Genomic DNA, 23,644 nt, shown 5'->3' on the forward strand with positions numbered 1-23,644 from the left:
TTAATTGAAGATAAAGATCTCTTGATATTTACGATATCATCTGTAAAAAGGATAGTGCATACTTAGGAATGTTGCTGTAATTTCAAGTGTGACCTGTTGAACATATTATCCACTCTCATTTTACATTCCTGTTTGTGACAATGGAACATTTATTTCCCTCCTTGTAAAACAAGTTCTGTTCCTGAGGTCTGCTTTTCTTGTATTATTCTAGTGCACACTGTTTTCTGTTTACTTGCCATGAATATTTCTCGAAGGTTTTTGGAACATGCTCATCATTGAGGCATATGTGTGATTTCATACTTGGAGTATGTGTGAAAATCAGAGTCTTCTATCTCATTTCTTCAATGGAAGTGCAACCCTGCCATGCGTTCCCTTTGGTAACACCATCAGCTGCAGATGAGCTATTCTGTTGGTTTGAAAAAGTTTCTTAAAAAAAATGAGCTCTCATTTTGCAATTCCAGGTTCTCTTAGCTTTTGTTTTTTTATAAGCCCTTGGTACTAGGTAACTTTATAGCTTTGGGTACGATCTTCAGTTGCATTTCTGTCACTTTGCATCTCCATCAGTGCAGAACAATTCTTAAACTGGTCTATCCAGCTACCCAAACCAGAATGACTCATTTTAACTCCTTCTCACAAACTGCAAATGTAGAACAGAGATTTTATAGGGTTGAAGCTTCTCTTGGCCTCTCTAAAATCTTCAAAGAGCCTTTTATTGGCTCTGCTGAATACTGCTGTTCTGCTGTAGTTTAATACATTGGCCTGGGACATGAGTGGTCCCAGGTTAGAGAGGGTTTGTCACTGAAGCAACATCTTTCTTACTGATACTTGGCATTGCTAAGTAACATACAAGTTAGTCTAAATCATTCAACCACAGTAGAAAATGGGTGCCATAAGGCTTACTGCATTTCTTTCAAATCCATTTGTTGAACTGATGTGTCAGCTTAAACACATTTTCTTTTTTTTTTTCCTTTCCTGAAAACAATGTTATATCTAAGCTGTGCCCTAGACTTTGCAATCTAATGTGCTTCTCTTGTTTCTCAGTGAATAGGTCAAGCCAACACCTACAGGAAAGTCTCTCTTTAGATTTATCAGAAAGTATTCAATCATCTTCACTTTCCAGTTGATTTCTTGTATTGATTGTATTTCAGTATAACACCATGAATGTACCCTTTTGTGTTCCTTTTCAGGGTACTCTACACTCTCTACACTATTTCTAAAACTTCTGAACACTTGCAAAATTATGGCCAGAGTTACACTGAAAGGAGAAGAATTTCTCATTTGTGTTATTCGATAATAATTCAAAGGACATTGACGGAAAGGCTTCAATAGTACCAAACAGAGAACCATGTACCTACTGACATTAAATTTATAAAATGACTTTAGATTTTTACATGTATATCTCAATCTGTGAAAAGTCACATTTTTTCCCTTTTAATTTTGGGTCTAACTCTTCTATTTTGTAGCATTTGTGTTCATGGCTAGTTTTTAGAGGAATTTATCTATAATGGAGACCTGGAGAATTCTTTTCTTATTTAGGCAAAGTTAATTAGGGTAGGACAAAAGTTGTTTGTTATTGTATGAAATGTGCCTATCATAATCTCTAGGCACATATACATAAATTAATACATAAAAATGACCTCATTGTCAAATAAAGAGAACTTACCAACCTTCTTTTTGCTTCTGCAGCCCGTCCCTCAGGCGAAAGCCTGAATAAATAGATAAGCCCTGCAGCATGCCCTGAAGGCTTGTAAACGTGGACTCTGGCAGACTACTGGGGTTAGGGAATTTGAGAGAACCTTGCCATTGGGCAATAAAACATATGCATTTAGGATTGTTGGTGAGAGCAGATCAGCAGACCTCAGCTTCAGGAAAAGGACAGAGACTGATTTAATGTTTCAGGGATTTGTAACTCCAAGCAGCACCATGAAAGTTCATGATTTACACTGTTACAATGTGATGCTGCTATAGGATTATTTTATTATTTTTTTGTCTTTTTTTTCCTGCTAAAGGCATGACTGTCAGAGTACACAGTATTTTTCAAACTTTTTCCACCTGTAATAGCAATTTAGTATTTTGGGAATAAATCATCAGGCCTTAATGTAGGGAGGTGATGACTACTCGCTTTGCAAAATTTACATCTTTTTAAAATTCAAGCCTATATGTAGCATTTATGATTCAGTATTAGTATAAAAAGGAAACAAAGCAAAACCCTCACGGTTGTTGTCCCAGGCAGGATAGAGTATAGTGCTAAAGTAACAAAGGGAAAAGGAGTTCTTTATTCATGTTGCTTTTTCAATTATTAACATGCAAGTTTGTCTCTATTTTGGCTTGATATATTCTTGAGGAGAAAAAAAAATAGAGCTCAACTCTTGCAAATAATCATAATAGCAGAAAAATAACTTTCCCATGCTTACCATAAGCTATCTATATTCTAGATTTTCAGTTTTAATTAGATTTTTTTTAATGTGATTGGTTAGTTGTATAGGAGAAGGTAAGAAAGAAATGTGATATTGAAGACCCTTGCTCCACTGATTAAAAATTCAAGTAAAAATTCTGTTTGAGTAAGAAATATTATGGCAATATTATGGAACTTATGCTGAATAGGAAAATGAAAATTTATTACTCACTGATTAGTCTAAATGAACTGAGGGGGCAGCACTAAAGTAAAGTGGAAAGAAAGCAAGAAATTTCAGTGAACACCAGGCCTTGATTATTGGGAACATGACCTGCTGGACAGGTCTGTAATGTGGTAAACAGTCTTTTGTGCTTTTGAGGGTAATGGTAAATCATCTGTTGGAAAGCCTATCGACTGAAGATAATTCCATAAATTTATTCCAGTTAGTCTAGAGGTTAATACAATTTAATACCCTTCAAATATTTGTACAATTACTTATTGCTATGCAGTCTGGTGATGGAAAATCTAGGGATAAATAGAGTAATGGTGAGAACTTCATAAAGAAAATTTAAATCAAAAAATGTTTTACATTCAGCAAGCCAAAGTGATAGGAGTCTTGCTGATTTCACTTGTCTGGTAAGAAGTTCTATGTGGAGGGTTTTTGTGTTTTTCTTTTTAGGTATCTTTATGTATAGTATCTCAAAACTGGACTTTATTTGGTTATTCAGGGCTAAATATTTGGTACAGAAGTATAAAAAATGGAGACCTTCAAAGATTTCTTGAAGTGCTCGTCACAGTGGAGTGTATAGTATTTGGGTTTATTGCTATTGGAAAAAAGAACCCTATTTAGTAAGACAAGTTTCCCTTTTGCACATAGCAAATAGAACAGCGCTTTTTGATTACCAGAACCTGACCACAGTAGGACAAGTACTGATGGGCTTTGAAAGAGCCGAGTTCCCACAAGGCATTCACAAAAGACCATTTCTTCCAGAGCCTTAAGATATGAAAACAACAGCTGAATATTAAGATGTAGAAAACATATCTTGAAGCTCAACCTCATTTTTAAGATTACGGAATGAGTAAATCATTGGTAGTAGAAAGAGATAAGCCTTTAGTGCTTCAAAAGTGAGCAACACGCTTTTCTTAATCGGTGTAAAATCTAATGTGAAGTGACAGGTAGTGCCTACTTGGCACATAGAAATAGAAAAGTATTATCTTGGTATTTTTGAGCAAGTTAAAAGCTGGAAAGCAATTTATCCCATTTCCCAAGGAAGTAAATAGTTTGATTTTGAAGTGACTTCTGCATAGGTCAATATCTAACTATCATTCTGAAAAATAACAGGCTTCAGTTGCTTCCTGTAAAACTTACAGTCTATTTCCAAAAATGATGCTATAAGATTTGTAATAGGGGGTTGAATCACATTATAAAACTGAGGCGAAGACCTGGACATAGAAGGAGTAAGGCAATAAATTCCTTCTTTCGTGTGAGCCCTGAACTTTTGAAATACTGATGTGTGCTTTTAAAAAAAAAAAAAGCTATGAATTTGGCACTTAAATAAAGAGATAAGGGTGAATCTAGCTTCTAAGCCATAGATGTTAGAAGTTGTCAATGAATGTAGTGCAGAAAGCAAAACTGGACAAGGAGCAAGAAAACTGGCCTCAAAATGTGTTATAGCACCACTCAATAAACAAAGCAGAAGAGGCAATAATATGCCATTATTTATGGGTAACATTAAATTATGCTCATCCTTAGCACGTATGCCAGCTAGAGATCTAGTTACTTATAGCGTGGAACAATTTCAATGGAAAACTCTGACTCAACCCGGTTTGGGGAAATTTTGGGTTAGTTCGTTCTCTGGCTAAAATTAATAGTTCTGTAATTCTCTATTAACCATCAGCTTCTAAAAATGAGTCTTAAAACAACAGCTAGTTCTCTTATACATAAACAGATTTTTTCTATTGATTGGGGACATCTTAGTTTTATTTGGCATCCTGTATTTATCATTGCTATTCTTTCACATTAAAAAAGACCAAAAGAGACCATGGTTCTCTTATGTTTATACATCCCATCCTTGCACTGACTTTAGTTTTTGTGTGTATGACACCTCAGTCAAGGTATTGGACGTCTTTTAAAGACCAATTTAACCTGGCAAAACAAGTTGATTAACTTAAATAGTTCTTTCCCAAAAATTCACCTAATTTTTCTTTCAACAAAGTAACTTTCCTTTTTATTTATGAGAAGATTTTTACAAAGAAATATTTTCACTGTCTCGATACTGTTTAATTCTTTTCCTTTCAGAAAATCTTTTCTGCAGGTTTTTTTTTTAAAATAGGCAACAGATGATGGTGTAAATTTTTTAAAATCTCATGTTTTCCAGGAAAACTTATTTTCCTTCAATGCAGTACAGCAGTGCAGAAGAATGTATTATCCTTGTGGTCAAAACTTGGGTGGAAGTCCCTGAGAAAAGTCAGAAAAAAAATCTGTATTTAGATAGAATTCTGACCATTGGTTTACTTTAAATGTTTTACAAACTTCCTTCATTGCAATAACTTATTTTAAAAAAAAGACCAACCCCAAAAAAACAACAAAACAATCAAACAAACAAAAACCCCCAAACAAGCAAACAAAACCCCCCAAAACCAAAACACACACCACCACCCCAACCCAACAAAAATCAACCACCAACTAATATAATAATATACTATTAGACGCCTACCAACCTGTTTCTTCAAGCACAATTAGCAGGACCAATCTAGACAATTAAAGAAAAAACATTGCAGAAAACTCTACTGTATGTTCAGGGACTTGACAGTCTCCTTCTCTATTTATAATAATGTACTTTCTAATCATATTGCGCATAAACTCACTTTATAAGTGTGTTTAAGATAGAAGACAATTTGTATTAAAGCATCACAGTTTTTTTTAATTTAAACATGGCATATTAAGCAGAAATATTTAAAAAAATTACCTTTGGAATTTCTGCCATGAGCCTGTGTTCCATGTGTTCAACTGGGGCACTCTTCACCCAAATGCTAAAAGCTTCTTGTCTATGTGGAAAAAAAAAATCCCAAATTCCTGGGATAAGGCTTCCCTGTGAAAGATCTCCAAATATTTAAGCCTACTAACTTTTATTAGGAGAAAGTCAGTAATGTCAGGAATCTGTGTGCGTTTTCCTTTTTCTCTGGTAAATAAAATACATACATGCCTCTTTGAGAACTCCGGAGATTTTCTCGTATTACGTGACTGTCTCTTGCTGCAAAGAGTCCTGGTTGGCTTCCTAGTGAATGAGCTGTTGTGAATACTTGCATGGGAATCAACTATAATACTATTGGATTCAAAAGGGGGCTCTGATTGAGCAAGACAGAAGATAGTCATAATATACAAATTATTTTAGGGGTTGGCCATGTGACTTTTTTGTGCAGGTTGAATTTGGATACCTTAAATGACGTAAATATGCTAGCAACACCAAAAACATCATGTCATGGATTCTTGTACCTCCTGTGTCCCCTACTTGGCTTCCTTGTGATCCACAATTAAACTTTGAGGGTTTTCTCTCCTACATCTTGAGCTTTTTTCAGTCCTTTCGTTTTTTGTTAGAGCAAATGAAACTCAGCCAAGGTGAATTCATTTTGTTGCAGTCTTTAGCGTGTCTCCTAGTCTATCTGCTGAAAGTATCTGCAGGTTGTTTCATTGAAACACAAGTTGTGTGTGCAAGTATGATATATAGTTGTGTTTATAATATTTTTTTACTCATAAATCAACAGAGTAGACTTAAAATGCTATTTATAGTACCAAGGGAATTTTTCATTTATGTTAAATACTTCCATTTCAAAACATATGGATTTTTAAAATGACCTTAGAAGCTTGGAACTGTTTCTATACTGCTTTTCTTACCTTCCAAGTATAAATGTTTTCTGTTGTCCTCAAAAATGGATGGCAAGACTCAGTATCATGCTATGAAAAATGATAGTGGTACAGTGTTTCATATATTAATGCCTTTCATACTTACCTGTCAAATAGAAGAAGAATAATGCATGAATACATGTCTTTACGTTCAGTTTCAGAATATACCCCTTTTCAGAACACATGCTGATTTGCTTTCATAAATAGCGTTGGATATGGTGAGTATATACAGCTTCTCCAACACACCAATATTTTGAAATATATTCAATATTTATTCTAATATTCTAAACTCAATATTCAGCAATCCAAAACATAAAATGCTAGCATGGTTTTACTCTGCTGTCTATTTTGAAAACTTATGTTGATTCTATTTTCTCATTATTCTGCAGAGGATTGTTTTAAAATAAAATCTTTCCCTGAAAGTCCACTTTCTATTTTCATAAGCTAAAAGAATACTTTCTGCTTCATACTGTACATCAAATATGCAGGGTTTATGATACTTTAGTTGTAGTTCAGCAGAATATTGATGTGCCCAAAGGTGTTTGGTTTGTTTTTTTTTGTGGAAGCTAGTGGTCATCTGCTACAGATTGTTCCTTACTTTGGAGGAACTTGCTTCTGAGGCAATGTGAGCACTGTGGGTTTGCATCATTCTTACTATCCCCCATGGATAGTTTCTGTAATTGTAGATTATAAATACCAGGTGGTGAGCAGCTTTCTTGTAGAAACCCAGAGGTGGGTAATGTGCAGTCCTCCAAAGCCCAAATCCTTAACCCTGGTGAGACAGGCCCAACACTTCAATAGTAGAAAATTAAAATAGGCAAAGCACTCTGTTCAGAGGAACACTTCATATACAGAGTTTTTCTGCCTTAAAAAAAGGATGAGTGAGCTTCTAGCAAGTCATAGAATTGTTAGGGTTGGAAGGCACCTTAAAGATCATCTAGTTCCAACTCCCCTGCCACTAGATCAGGTTGCTCAGAGCCCCATCCAGCCTGGCCTTAAAACTTCCAGGGATGGGGCTTCCACCACCTCTCTGGGCAACCTGTTCCAGTGTCTCGCCACCCTCACAGTAAAGAACTTCTTCCTAATGTCCGGTCAGAATCTTACCATCTGTAGTTTTAATCCATTCCCTCTGGTCCTACCGTTACCCGACATCCTAAAAAGTCCCTCACCAGCTTTCTTGTAGGCCCCCTTAAGATACTGGTAGGCTGCTGTAAGGTCTCCTTGGAGCCGCCTTTTCTCCAGACTGAACAGCCCCAACTCTGTCAGTCTGTCCTCATAGGAGAGGTGCTCCAGCCCTCTGATCATCCTCGTGGCCCTTCTCTGGACATGTTCCAGCATGTCCATATCTGTCTTGTAGTAGGGGCTCCAGAACTGGACACAGTACTCCAGGTGGGGTCTCAGGAGAGTGGAGTAGAGGGGGAGAATCACCTCCCTCGACCTGCTGGCCATGCTTCTCCTGATGCAGCCCAGGATGTGGTTGGCTTTCTGGGCCGCTAGTGCACACTGATGGCTCATGTTGAGCATCTCGTCTACCAGCACCCCCAAGTCCTTTTCTTCAGGGCTGCTCTCAAGCCAGTCGCTGCCCAGCCTATATTGGTGCTTGGGATTGCCCCGACCCAGAAGGTGGACCTTGCACTTGGCCTGGTTGAACTTCATGAGGTTGGCATGGGCCCACCTCTCCAGCCTGTCCAGGTCCCTCTGGATGGCATCCCTTCCCTCCAGCATGTCAGCTGCCCCACACAGCTTGGTGTCGTCGGCAAACTTGCTGAGGGTGCACTCTATGCCACTGTCCATGTTGCTGGCGAAGATGTTAAACAAGACCGGTCCCAGTACTGATCCTTGAGGGACTCCACTCGTCACTGTCCTCCACTTGGACATGGACCCATTGACAGCCACTCTTTGGGTGTGGCCGTCAAGCCGGTTCTTTATCCACTGAGTTGTCAGTCCATCAAACCCGTATTTTATCAGCTTGGAGACGAGGATGTCATGTGGGACAGTGTCAAAGGCTTTGCTCAGGTCCAGGTAAATGATGTCAGTTGCTCTCCCCTTGTCTATTGATGTTGTGATCTTCTCATAGAAGGCCACCAGGTTTGTCAGGCACGATTTGCCCTTGGTGAAGCCGTGTTTATTGTACCTAATCACCCCTTCCTTATTCTTCTGCCTCAGCAGTGCCTCCAGGAGGATCTGCTCCGTAATCTTACCAGGCATGGAGGTGAGACTGACTGGCCTATAGTTCCCTGGGTCCTCCTTCTTTCCCTTTTTGAAAATGGGGATTATGTTTCCCCTTTTCCAGTCAGTGGGGACTTCACCAGACTGTCCTTTCCATCAGCCTTTGATCCTGTTGACTCATGAGTTTGTGGAATGGAGCATTTTATTAAACATGTTTTCTTCAATTGTGTATGTCTTTCCCTGTGCTTTTGTGTCGTACTATGATATGTTCTTTCTGTCAGTTGATCATTTTGCTGAATATTGCCCAATCCCAGAATTGTGTATGTCTCTAACAATGATAACGATGTATGTCAATGAAACAATAATAGGTGCAACTCAATTTGTGCTTGCTGTTACTGAAGTATTGTACCGATTTAATCTCAGAAGGCTATACAGTAATGAATCAAATTATGTAGAATGTTTTACAAACGGAATTCAAAAGTAGCTCTGACGATCAAGGAGAAAATTCATTAATGCCATTTTACCCTACTCCTTCCTCTTGCTGCTGCCCTGTCCTCTCCCCCACCCCCCCCCACCCCCTCCCCGCCGAATAAAGCCAACCCCAAACAAAACCAAACCAAAGCAAACCCCAACGCTGCTACACCCAAAGAACACTCACCCCAGCTGTGTGAGAAGACATCTTTAAGGTTTTGGTGTCTCCTAATTTAAATAACATTAAACAGCCTGGAAGGCAAGAGGACAGACAAACAGTTCAACTGCACTGAGAGAATATGTCTATGAGTAAGTAATTTAGTTCATAGTGTGGAAGAAAAAAGTGACTGAACAGTAATTAGTTTACTGTATTGTTTGTAATAATATTATATGATTAGCAGGGCATAAATGGAAGAAGATGAGTGAGGGATTTTACATTAGTACTATGGATTGCCTCAGCCTTGATATAAACATGAAAGGATTATCTCTTTATTAACATGCTGGTTGGCAAAAGATGAAATATTCCTTGTGTTGCTCTGTATAACATCCAATTTTCCAAATAAGGAAATTAAGTACTCTTTTTTTTCCAAGGGTCAAAGTTAGCAATGGAAGAACAGAAATCTGCTTACATGGGCAATAACACTTGGGTTAGTGACAAGTGAGGAATACTGCAGATGCTCTGGGTTTTTGTTTTGTGTTTTGTTTTTTTTTAAGGTAGTGGCTGTGCTACTGCTCAGCCTAGGAGAAAGGGGAATTTTCATATTTTAGGAAGAGTTAAGGGCTATGGTAAGCTGCACTAGGTAAGTAGAAAGAAAAACTTGCTGAGATTAGTTAGTGCCCTTTCCACAGAAAGTCTTAAAACATGTATGTGTTCTAAATTTTTTGGAAGAGGCTTAAAACTTAAATTCAAAACTGAAAACTCAGACTTTGGAGCTTGTCATATTTTACTGTATTTCTTCTTTTTCAGTAGCAAAGATGAGGAGAGTAACAAAATATCAGTTTGTGTAACTTGTTCACTGTTGAAATTTTCTGTAGAAATTTGCTTACAGTCAGAAGGCTATTTTTTACTGTAAGCCTGTAAAATAAAAAAAAATTAATCTCCAACTAGAATGGTGTTACATTTTGCATCTCATAGAGCTGAATGTTACCAAACAGCGAGGAAACATGTAGCCTAAAAAAGTGAAGTGACATTGTAAGCTCCTAGCTGAAGAGCCGATAGAGATGAGAATGGCAAAATCATTCAGACTGGAAAAAACCTTGGTGGTTTCTAGCCCAACTGCCTGCTCAAATTAGGTCACCTCAGGATCATCAGGGCTTTGTGCAGTTGGATTTTGAAAGCCTTCAAGGATGGAGGTTGCAGAAGATGGTGGCTCACGAAGAACAGATGTTCTATGCATTCCTTCCCTAGAAAGGAAGTAGCTCTGTGGTTAGTCTCTGAATACTCGTATGAGATGTCTGTGCTCCTGCCCACCTTTTCTCTTCCCGAAGAAGAAATAAGGGAAAAAAAGTCTGTTAACAGTGAGTTTCATATTGGTTGGAAAGTGTAACAAACCTCTCAGATAGACCAAACATGCTGAATAATCCTGAATACTGAGGGGAAATTTCTCTTTAGGGAATGGCAATACCACATTTTGAGGACAGGAGAAAGCAATGAATATCTCGAGACTGTATAAATTAGTAGTCTTGCATAAGGTAAGATAACATGCTAGTTATTTATAGTTCTAACAATAATTCAATAGTTACGTCTCTGCTATGCATTTAAACTGTGAGATAAGTAAGAGTTCTGCACCAGATGGTCTAAACTTCTTGACGTATCATGTTAAAGGAAAAAATCAGTCCATGTTCTTGCTTTTAACCTCTGATACAGTGGGTGTTGTCCTTTGGAATGTACCACTAAACACCGCTTCTATAGCGCTATTGTAATGGTGAGTCATCTCAATGCAGGTTTTGTTTATTCTCCTCATTCTCTCTTGTGATTTCTGAACTGGAAGTTAATTCTGCGAGATCTTTTTAGGGCTTTAACAGCAACTTGTAGACGATTGCTGTCACAGGTATTGCAGAGTTCAGTAAGTTTGGTTGCGTTTCTGACACAATTATTACAGGGGATAAGACTAGTACACTACAAATGCAACATGTAGAACACAGCTCATTTACTGAAACAATGAACTGTGCTACAATGCATGTTGAAGATTTTTTCTTTTAATAATTCTTTTAGGAACTATTTGTAAAGTGTTTAAAGGGTCAAGGATAGTGTTATCTATTTCCTGGGTGAAGCTATTATGACACTGCACAGAAAAGTGATTAGTCATTTAAAAATTCATATAGTGGATTAATGCCATTAAATATGTAAGATGTGAATATTCATTCATATTCTGATTTCTTTTGACTCCCCTACACCATGTCACTAAAACTTATTTTTCTCTGGTAGTCACATTTTCCGTTAAAAGTGAAAAACAGTCTTTTACTGTGCTGTCAAAGCAGCATCATTTTGTGTAGCGTTGAGAGTGACATCATGTTTCTGTCTTCTCTCTTTACATGGAAAGAAGTCATTTGGCAGTATTACATAGAAGACTTTTACAGATCTTTGGGCTTGGATGTCTTTACACTTGATATTCTTGAGCTAACTGAGGATGGGGATGAAGAATGCCAATATCCACAGTTTAGAGAATATGTCACCTTCAGTTAACAGCTGAGATCCCCTAATGGTTTCTTACTATGGTCATTATATGAAAACAAAGTTTGTAAAGTCTTGAGATAGATGCAACATATCCATCTCCAGAAGTTGAAGGTAATTGAAGGGAACTAGAGTTGGGTAGATATGCAGTATGCTCAAATACACTGCAAAGATTAAGCTTTTCCCTTTAACTGTTAGTCTAGATCCACAAAGGGAGGTGCTCTTCAAGATGGGGGTGGTGGTGATGGTGTTGACAGAATTGCCCCAAATCTACACTGTCAAATCTATTGCCTCTCTTTGGTCTAAATCTGGCATCTAGCTTAAGACACGCTTTATCCTTGAAGTCTTCTATGAACAGTTTAATGTCTTCCGCTCACCTGACTGAATTTCATGCACTGGGAACCTGCAACTCCCATAGTTTCAGGAGGAGCTGAAGCATCTGCTTCTTGTGAAGGTGTTGCAGATTCCAGTAGGGAATGAGAACCCAGGCTCCAGGTCCATAAAGTTTAGAATGTGATGAAGAACACTGTATCTGCTTAGCATTTGAGATTAAATTTTTCATGAGCAGGTAATTTAAATAGATTTTGCGGAGATACAAGAGCTAACTAATTTCTGGAGTAACATGTGTGAATGGGATGGCCAGAATCTGTTGGATTAGGTGGAGAAAAGTATTAAAACCTGATGCATGTGTGCCAGTGAAGGTGGGGAATTTTTTTTTTTTGTTTGGCTACTCAGGTAGTTATGCTCCATGTAGTTGTATTTTGTTTCTTTCGTGAGGGACTGGTAACTGCTAGATAATCTTGAGGAAGGAGGAAAAGCAATATAAAAGTCAAAGTTGGCAGACCTTTTCCAGGGAAGGAAGGTGGTCTTTGGGGAGAGAAAAGAATTGGGTGTCAGGCTGAAGTAGGAAGTTGCTGTGCTGTTTTAGGCTGGAGTCCCACTGTCAAGAAAGATGTAAATAGTTACACTGCCTTGGGGTGTATAGCTCCACTGTTTTGTGTGAATACACGGCATTAATGATGCAGCTCCACGCATAGCACAATGTGTCATGTCCATCAGCTTTTGCTGCTGATCTGCAGCACTTGCAGATGCTGAGGGGAAGTGTTCAGGCACCTCCACTGACTGTTCTCTCTTGCTCACGTACGTGCTCTGAGTCTGCTCAGTCCCACCTGCTGTCTCTGGTGACAAAATGTGTTTGTTATTTGTTACACCTATTGGCTCAGTCCACTTGCAGTAAGAGGTTATGACCAAACCTCAGGCTTTTTTCTTATGTATCTTTAATATCGTTGTTTATTTGTGCAGCTCTTGCTCAGCGAGAGCAAAAGAAGTCATGAGAGAGCTTGTGTTTTAAGGAAAAGCTGGGTGGCTACGCCCAATTAGCTCAGTGCAGTAGCTGTCTGTAAAACTCCTAGTAATGATGCGTCCAATTTGAAGGATTCATTTGCAACCAGATGTCTTCTGAGACAGAATCATGACAAAATGTAGGTCTTTCTGTGCTTGTTTAGTGTTTATTGAACCGATCTTCACCACCTCTGTTTTGAGAATGAAGCTGCTGTTGTTAACTCTAAGGTTTTTGCAGTGTCAAATCCAAGTTGATGGAATATTGAGTTGCAACAGGAATACTATTGTAAGTTTCTGAGCAGAAATATTTACATGACTGCTTCGTGCTTGCATGAACTGTTCCACATTTCTATTTCTTCTAACTGAACCAAATTGTTTAAATTCTGGTTATCTTTCCTGAATATGGCTACAGATAGGGTTTCTGGAAGTGTTTCCTCGCATCAGGACTATGTCAAGGGCAACCACTTGCATGTGTCAATGACTAATTAGCATTTGTTATATTATATGTAACATGACTCTTCTGGGTAACATCACCTTGGGAATTTGGTGTTGATTGTTGATATTTTCTTTTACTTTTGTATTTCTTTGTGGTACTGCATAACTGAGAGTAGAAACCAAAAAAATAAAAGCTTTACATAAATTCTGTTAGATGTCTGCTAAGAGTCTATCACAATAAACTTATCTGAAATTTTTAAGCCAATTTTAATATTTCTTTCTAATTAAACTGTTGAAAAAATGTCTACAAAATCAAACAGTCCTGTGTCTACTGCAAGTTCTTTCCTGCTTTTCAAATGAAACACCTCATTTATAACTACAACTTAAGTGCAGACTGCTATAGGTAAAGGCTCATTGTCATTGCTAGAATTTATGATACCAGGCCCCTTCAGTTTTTTTTTTTATAGGTACAGTACGCCTCATCTACTGTTCCCATGATCACCCATGATGGACATGTACAGACATTTAAAATAACTTATGCCCTTGACAAGACCACTTTCAGTTTTTACTTGTAATACATCATAAGCTTTGAAATGAATTGCCAATGTAGTTACAGTTCTGGAGACAAGTATTTAGTAATTGTCAGCTTGTGATGATATTACGTGAAAAGACAATCTCTTATTTGATTGAGTAAGAACGCTAGATAACTTTGCTTATGTATTTTAAGGATTTGTTTTGCTTGTGGTATATTTTCAGGGTAAAGTGTTTTAACAGTGTATCAGGGACAAATGCTTTTCTATTTTGTAAGCCTTCCAAATTCCATGGGTGAAATGGTAATTGTCAAAACACTAGCTAATGGAGAATGATACAAGCAACAGCTGTGTCCGTATTGCAGAAGTACAAAGTCTATTTCTTCCTGTACATCTTAGAACCAAATGTAAATGCGCTGTTTCCTCACTCATTCCTTTGCTTTTCTGTGCCAGTAAAGCCGGTCATGCTAGCTAGCGATGAGGAGCAGCAGGTTCACCACTCCAGACGCTTGGGAAGCAGGGACTACAGAGACACCTGCCCTGAAGCTCAGATATAGGTTAAACTGTCTGTAAGAATGTTTGTGTATCTGGACTTGGTAGGTTGCATCTTGGTCAAAGTAAAGCAAGAAAGGACAGCTAGCTGGCTCACTTATGAGATGTCTGGGGACAGAAAAGGGTGCTTGTCTGTATTTCATACCTCACTTCAATACATGCAAAAGCACATTTTGCTTCAGCTTTCAGCTGCTGCCCTGGTCCAAAGTAAAGCAGGCTTGAGGCTGTTTTAGTTTGATCTAAAATCAGAGTGTTTCTTCCCACTGTCTCACAAATGTTGGTGAATACAAAATTGTAGCCCAAATTAAAATGCTTGTGTCTGAAGCGGATGGTGGGAAAGAAACAGGGCAAGGAGATGGCTGTTCTCACACTACTCTTTCAATATATATCATGAAAGTGAAATGCGTTGGGTTGTTTTCTGTATGAATTCTGTAAGGAAATGAAAGGGGAGATATGTTCTCCCGAGTATTTTTTGCCTAATGTTAAGAGATAAGGAACTATTATAGAACAGGTGTTGTATGACTGTATAAGCGTAACAGTCCTTCCTTTCTCTATCCTTTTCCTTGTCCATTTTGATAGATCTATCAGTTGCCCTTTAGGCTCCCAGCCAGTCCGTCCCCAGCCTGTACTGTTGCTTGGGTTTTACTATTCACTAGTAATAACCACTGTATTCTTGTGGTGTTTCCTGTGCCATTATCCATATGGTGGGATCAGCACCACATGATCCAATTAATTTCCTATGCTCAAATGTGTGCTCGCTTGCATGTCTTTGCTGTTCTGGTCCAGCAGATGCTAACCTGGAGCATCTGGCTTTTTGATGGGCAAAGAAGTTTAGAGACCGCTCGGAATGGAGACACATTCTCTTTCCTTTTGCCTGCCTCAAGTCCAGTGTTGCGAAAAAAACACACTTTTTTGTCATAGTCTGGACTTTTGGTAACAAATTTAGCATCTCTCTGAAGGAATTACTGGTTCATGGTGTTGGATTGTGTGTAGTTCTTTGGATTCAATTTGAACAACCATGTAGGTTTTTTTAGACATTGTTTTGTCAGTAAGGAGGTGACTTCAATGACAGCTTTGTTTGTGGATATGCAATAAGGCCCAAAGGAATGTGGGAAAGCCACAAGAGAAGATTTCCTGTCATCTGCCAAGACTTGTCAAAGTAAAATTAGCAAGTGGAGAAAAATATGGTATTATATGCATTTAGCCAAAAGAATGAAATACAAAAAATGTAGAAATATATGTTGATATATATATAGATGAAGAAATATATAAATGTATATATTTCTGCAAAACACTGGGGGGAGGAAGATGTGAATTGAAGCTTGCAACTGGTTCATAAACCTATCAGATTAAATGGAAGTTTTGAAGGATGACTTTTTTTCGATTAGGATTTTTCAAAACTGGCTAGTGCCAACTTATCTTTGCCATTGATAACATCTCTCTGTTGACTTTGGTTTCAGAATGAAGCAAAAGATATCTGTTTAAAATTACACAAACTAATGTACCAAAGTAATAGGACGATAAAGTCTTCAATTATGCCAATATAGGAGTGGGAGGTGCTCCACAGGCTTCTGTCTGGGCAAACCCACTCAAAGTAAAGTCAGGGGAGAAAAAGCCAAGTAGTCCAGGTTATTACTGCTATCTTCTTTTTAATATTTAGGAGGGATGATATTAATGGGAATCTAAATTCGGAAAAATGGTAAAGAAGGAAGTGAAACTATGATACAGAAAAGGACACTACCAGGAGTACTGAGGTGTACTTGAGCTGAACACAAGATAACGTCTTAAGCCTGAACCATTAGAGAGACAGGGCAGTAGAATGGAAGTTTTACATCCTTGCTGGTTTTAAAAGTAAATTTCATTTTCATGGAATGACTTAATATGCCTGGATAAAATATTGATGTTTAGCGTATAGCCCTAGCTCAGACAGTGTGACGCTTTTGGCTATCCTCTTGAATTGCTGTCCTGTCTGTAAAGAACTGAGTGCACACTGCCAACTATTGGTAGATAAATTGAAAGCATTACTCCCATGACACGCGTATTAACATGCCATATGCCGGGAGCTAACATATTTAAACTGATAAAATTGCCACAGAGTACAAGATAAAATACTGTAAGATGTATTACCAACTGCATTATTGCTTAAGCAACACAAATATTAGAAATCAATATTTTATTCAGTGTAACTCCACATGATGCAATTAAAAGTAATAAGAGAAAGAAAATACTTCTATACACAGGAAGCTTCTAGATAAGACTGGTAGCATAGGACACCTGTACTGCACTTTGGAAATGAGTGTGCTTTAAATGGAATAGCTGTGGAAAATGGAATAGCTGTGGAAACAGATGCTTATGCATTAAGATCCTGGCCTTACGTACATCTGAAGTTTACTTTCAGAGTTGGGAAGTTTATTTTCAGGCTTGTAGAGAATCTCAATGGGATGTGTGACAAGTGGTCACCTTGCAGGAAGCAGGACGAATTTATATTTTATTTCTATTAATTCCAGGTGATTTTTTTTTCTTTTCAATGTGAAATGGAAGTAGATGTAATAATCATACAGGACTCCAGGCTGACAGCTCTGAAAACAGAACCGTTTTATTTATCAAGAGTCTTACTGTTCCTCATTTGCAAACTGGAGAAGATCCGATCTGTGGGAAGCAGGTTTTCTCTGTAGCTTTTTTCCTCCGCTGGGATTTCGTTTTATGACTAACCAGGAGTGCACCTTTCTACTTTCTTTTGCTTATTGGGATAAAAAAGAGTGAATACGAAAGCTAATCTCATGGATGCTCCCATGCGTGTATGTGGTATTTGAGTTGGTTTAGGTTTTAACCATTGTTTGCAGACACAGTGGAAGTTCAGCTTTTGTGTATTGCCCTCCAAGTTGTTCTAGGTTAGTCTGGTGGAGTTCACAGTGATTTAGGAGTGAGTTACGTAGCTTTGGTAGCTTAAGCAATCGTACTCTTTCTCAAATAGCCAGGACAAAAAAAAGAGGTCAGTGACTTCCACACTGAGTAAGAAGGGTTTGATAAGATATCTAAATATTTTGCTTACTAAAAAGTGTTTGGAAACAAGAAACTATAGGAATACTACTATGAGAATGAAACAGCATCAAATATCCTGAATTACCAGAATATTAAAATAGTCGGGCAATTAGTGGAGTGAACTTTTGATTGAAGTTGGGCTGGTACTAAATAATTTTTCTAAAGGAATTCATAGCAATCCTGCAGGGGTAAATCTTACTACACCCTGATCACAAGGCTTTGCTTGAAAAGCCTATCATATGTAGGTAAAGGGATTGCAAAACAGTTGCCAGAAGAGCTGTGTGTTAGGATTTTGACCCATATCTTTGACTCTTCTAAGGAGACTATGGATTGCTCCACAGGTGGCCCTGGCGTCTGTGTCCCTACTTAATCTCTTGGAACACTTTACATTTGCTTCTGTGTGAATGGTTGACTGCATCTGTGTGCAGTGTGGTAGGTCCCCACCCAGGTCCCATTTTCCCCAGGGAGATCTGTGTAGTGTCCTGAACTAGTGTTTGGCACTGGAAAACTTAACATAAGGTGATGAAACTTAAATTTTGCATGTTTCCAGAATGAAGTATTTGAGAAAATGATCTTGCCAAAATTTTGCTTGTAGCTAAAGCAATCTCGTCGTTGTTTCAGAATGTGCTTCGTGTGGATTTGTACAAGAGCAATTAATAAAACCTACACCCTCTTCACGGTGCCAATATGGAGCTATATGTTTGTGTTCTCGCCTGTCTTGTTACCTCTAGTGTTATCCAACCTTATACCAATTAATAGCAGAGAAGGGAGAGGTTTGAACTACACGTACATTTGTAGCCTAGTGTTTTCTTTAAGCTGATACACTGCCCTCAGGAAAAACAACATGAAACAGCAGGGAAAATCTGGAGAAAAAGAAATATCTTTCACTGAAGGAAAAAAGCCCAACACCTTACCACAAAAGCAAGAGACCACTTTTGAAAATAAAGCTGCCAAAATTTCATGTGAAAAACTAAAATCTGTGTACCTTTATAATATCTTTACAATTTACAGTATCTTTATAATTATAAATATAAAGTACCATTGGGATAAGGCAGAGTCAGGAAGACTGATGTGAAGTAAAAACAGTCAAAATTTCTTGGGTGTTTTTTTAATTTTTTATGTTTGCAGTGAAATGATGTGCATTGCTTCAAACTGTTGCTGTACCGATTGATGTATTTTGTAAAACATTCTGATATAGTCTGAAAATCTGTAAGTCCAAAGGGTTATACATATCTCATATTAAAACATTTTGCAGATGTTACTGGCAAAATTAAATATTCTATCCCATTTCTGAAATGTGTTTGTAGACGCTTTAATTAGATCATATTTTTCCCTGAGTATTTCATTTCCTTTAAGGCTTATGTTCTATGTAGTTAGATATATTCTGCAGGCTATTAAAATATCTAGCAGTGAAGATAGATTATGAGCTTCTATTCTTAGAATGACTACACTAAATGTACTCTTTGCCATCTTCTCTTAACCTGAATGATGGCAAGTCCTTTTTTTTGTTCTGTTTTTTTTTTCCCCACAGAAATCATATCTATTTAATCAAATAGATAAATAACAAGTGTATATATAGTTAATATATTAATAGAAACCTAATGTCCTGTAGACATGGCACTAATCCTGTAGCTCAGTTTCAGTTTTTTATAGTGAGCTCTGGCAGACTTTAAGCTTTCAACTTTTCTTTCCCGCTTTCTTTGAATAAAAGTACTTAATTCATTTCAGAACAAATACAGAGGAGTTAAAACTGCTGTGATGTTCACAAGCAGTCTCTTTCCAAGGTTGTAAGTCGACTTAATTGAAGTTACTTGGGTAACTGAAATTTGCTGTGCTATGGTATGATGCCATGCACCCACTGTGTCTAAGGCATGTCCCAGGAGTTCTCTCTGGCTCCCAGGTCCAGATATGTTCCTTGGCAGCTGCTTCATGCGTGTAAGGATGAGATTAGTGTGGTCTTGCCTCCTTAGTTGCAAGGAGAGGGAATTCTTTGCCTGGAGCTAATGGGTCTGGGGAGCAAGATGATAGGGCTTACACTGGAGCGTGCCCGCAGTGCAGCATAGATATGATCAAGAATCTCATATAGATCAGAGTTAAACATCAACAAGCAGTCTTTAAGTTATTACTAAATGTTGAGATTTTTCTTGCTTTGTTCATCCATTTCCGCTGTGATTTAGATTTTTAGTTTCATCCTAGGATTTCAATAGTATCTATAAATCACATAGTTAAGACATGGTAATTCATGTACTTTTTAATACCATGTCATGTGTAAAACATTTGTTCTGTAAGGCCCTTCTCACCTTCACTGAATGTCACCTAAAGTTCAGTACTGCTTTTGTTCTATAAGGCCCACAAAAATGCTTGGGCACCTACCTACAGTTTGTTATTACATTCTGTACCTGCTTTTAAAATGTGCAGAATTTTGTTTATTTCCTTTCAGAAGTATTTTGCCTAACTTAGAACTTGTTCCTGAAAATGGATCTGTATGAATTTATAACCATCGAAAGTGTGGTTCAGTGTTTATGAAAAGAATAAAAAGTATTAAAAGGGACCAGGTGCCCAGATCAAAATACAGGTTCTGCACTACAAATGCAATTTCTTGAGAAGCAATTGGGACGATGTCATTTTAGCACAGGTTGCTAGCACATCTTGCTTAGAAATTCTATCAGTGTGTTATTTCTCTGTTTAGAATGTAGTTTCCTCAAAGTACCATAAAGTAGAGTTTATGGGATAATTCAGTTCAACTGGGTTTGAGTAATTGAAGTGAACGCACTTCCAGATTTTATTTTAAACTTAATGTGAGGAGTATTTATGGATATTTTGTTAAATTAAAAGGTCGAATTGTCACAATCTCTTCTAACATTTATTTTCTACTTTAGATTGTATTTAGTTGGACTTCAAGTATGTAGTGGAGTAGAATCCTTTCTTTTCTTGCTGCTTTTTCTTTGTTTACTTCTAAAGAGCTACTATAGAACAACTACCTAGAGTATTTCTAAGCTGCATGGTAGGATCCCATTGATAACTAACATTTCTTTTTTAAATTTGAAATTTTCTTTAATTGAAATGGGCAGAATAAGATAGTTATAGATAAAACCTAAGACAGAAACAGCAGCCATGGAAATACCTGACTTTCCGAATGTTTATTAATATGGTGTGACTATTTTTTTTTTTCTCTCTAGGAAGAGGCAAAACATAATTCAATATTAAAACTGAAAATAACTCAAGAGTCCATGAGTACAAAGTACTCTTGCTGCCAGCTTGTTACTAGAGGCACCTTCTCCCAGCAGTGAAAATAGTTTGTGCAGGGGTAGCATCTGGCGTGAAGAGCATTTCTGAACAATGAACCTTCCTTTAAGGAATTTGTATCCATTTGTAAAACACATATATCCAAAGCTGGTTTGAGTTTCTTGGTTCACTGTGTCATTATAATGATTTCATGTGTTCGGCAGTGTCACTGGAGTCATAATACATTCCATCCTTGGACAGACTTAACATTAAGTGAGCAAGATACTTATTACCATGAATTACACCAATATAAAGTTCTTCAGTATTGTGTGAGAAACCAAATGCGATTAAAAAATTCTGTAACTGAAAATAACGTCCCAACTCAATTCTTAAAAACTAGTTTCAAAAATTTGTATTTCTTGCAGAAGTGGGAGTAGGCAATCCTTACTTAAATCTGTTGTGATTATGAATTTTCTCCTCAAAAAATATTGATTTCTTGCCAGTCTCAATTAAGTGTTCAAAATTAATTTCAGCTAAGATAAACTAAATTATAGATATTTTGCTTAGCATGCCACTCTGTCCTCGTGTTAAGCATATAGGTCATCGTTCACCAAAGCAACAAAGATTATATTTAGCTTCACACACTGTGATAGCCTAATTTAGCATGTGGACAGGTAACTGTTCTGCTTACACTGAAAGGCTGAGAAATACAATTATCTGAGAGTTGTGTGGGAGGTGATGAGCTCACGGATAATTTAATCAGCACTGATCACTTATGGTGATCATAAAGAATAGATGGCTCAAGTGGTTTAAAAAAAAACAACACCAAAAATAAAATAGAAAACTAAAAGAAGCTGAAAAATTATTTCCAATTTTTAGTTCATTTAGGAATGGAAAACAAGACAAATGGAAGACCCATGGTAGTTTTGCGTAGGGAAGGATGTGAAGACAACTAAAAGTAAGGGAGAGAACAGATGTGACAGGAATACCTTATATTTCCATATGAAATCCAATATTTACTCATGATCTTGAACAGGAGAAAGTGGAAGTTAGGACAAGGTCCAGAAGATTATTGTTTGATTATTCTTTGCCAGGCAAGACTGTGAGATATTTGAGAGATCTGTGTGAGAAAGGATGTTCAGTATTCATAAATGCAAGGTCAGTCAGTGGAGGGGAGCATTTACATTGTATGGCTTAAATGATGTATAGTTAGGAAGGCCTACCTGGATGTCTTAGTAGACAGCTCAGTGGAAACCTGTGGTCAGGGCACAATCACGTTTTTCAATTTTAGAAAGATATACAGCGTAGTGACAATCAGCTTCCTAATGTCTCTTATGTAAAACCATCTGGAAGAGTAGCTAGCATTAATTGCCTTATATAAAGAAATACGTAGAAGAATTTGAGGTAACTCGGAAGATGAGCATAGGAACCCTTTACCGTTAAGGTGTTCAACACAGTAAACGGAAGTTTATAAAACAGGGAACGGTATGAAAAAGACGAATCCGTTGTTTTTCTCTTCTCTTTGTGCAGAAAAAGAGGGTGGATGATAGCCATTGTGTTTTAAATTTAATAAATATCAAACCAACAGGAAGAAGCACTTTAAGACACAATCTTGTATTTTATGGGAAGAAACAGTATGGTAAAATACAATAAATGTCCTACTGGGTCAGTGCTGGTCATCTAACCCAGCATTGTGTGGCAATAAGATGCTGTTTAGGGAGAGCATGCATCACATGACCAATTTTTGATGTCTGATGTATGTACTTTAAGCATCCAAAACTGTTGTTTGGGATGTTAGAGGATGCTTACTACTGAGTTCTTCTAGTATGTGTGAATGGATCTCTTTTCCCTGAATAATTAATTTTTCACATGCTGACACTGTTTACCTCATAGTCTGCTTCTCAAATTCCAGAAAGGCACCACCTGCTGTGTAAACATTGGCATGTTTTACTTGCTTTAACCAAACCAACCTCCTATTAGTTTTAACAAGTGCCTTTTAGTCTAAGTATTGTGGGATTTAGTGAACAAAGTTCCACATCCTTTTATGATTTTATGATTTTAGGAACCTTAAGCATCTCCGCCTGAGCAACCTCCCTGTAGACCAAGGAACCTCAACCTTTTAGTGCCTCCTTGTACGGCAGCTACTCCCTCCCCATGTTCAGTTCAGTTGCCCTTCTCTCTACCTTCCGCAGCTCCATCCACTGCGTCTTCCTTGAGTTGACCCAAGCTGTGCACTGCACTCCAGGCTTATATCCTAGCAAAATGATGCTGCTCTCTGGGGCTTTTAAAACTCCTAGCAATGCCCAGTGTTTATTTTGTGACCTTTTTGGCTGACGCTGCACACTGGGGGGGGTGGTTTTGCAGTGCTGTAAGTGATTGCTCCAAGTTCTCTGTCAGCTGGAACTGTCAGGTTCAGCATTAGGTTATGTTGCCTAGGGGCACTACCACATGTTTATCTCCACTGAAGCTTGTTTGTCACATTCATGCCTGCTTTCTCAGCTTTTGGAGGTCCTTCTGGAGTTTCCTCCTTGTTAGCTGCAGCATTTGATTTGGAAAGGATTGGACTTGTCTCCCCATTTCCTTTTCTAGGTCATTGGTGAAGATGTTCACCAAGACCAATACCTGGGGGATGCCACTGTTGGCTTGCTTTCATCCTGAACAGCAAAGGTTAAGCCCTAGTATTTGTTTTTGATTAGCATTCAGTCCAGAAATGGATGTTCCCTGCAGTCTACTGGAAATTTATTTTTTTTACTAACTTTTGAAGGTCTTTCAGAAATCCAGATGTGCTACGTTCATAGGAATGCCCTTCATTCTCATGTTGTTAGACACTCTCGCGTAGTGTTAGTCCTTAGAACTGGCAGGGCTTCCTGCCCTGGCACATTCGTAGCAAACTGTATTTATCCACT

The sequence above is a fragment of the Rissa tridactyla genome, chromosome 7 (genome assembly GCF_028500815.1).
Source record: "Rissa tridactyla isolate bRisTri1 chromosome 7, bRisTri1.patW.cur.20221130, whole genome shotgun sequence".
Classification (NCBI taxonomy): domain Eukaryota; kingdom Metazoa; phylum Chordata; class Aves; order Charadriiformes; family Laridae; genus Rissa; species Rissa tridactyla.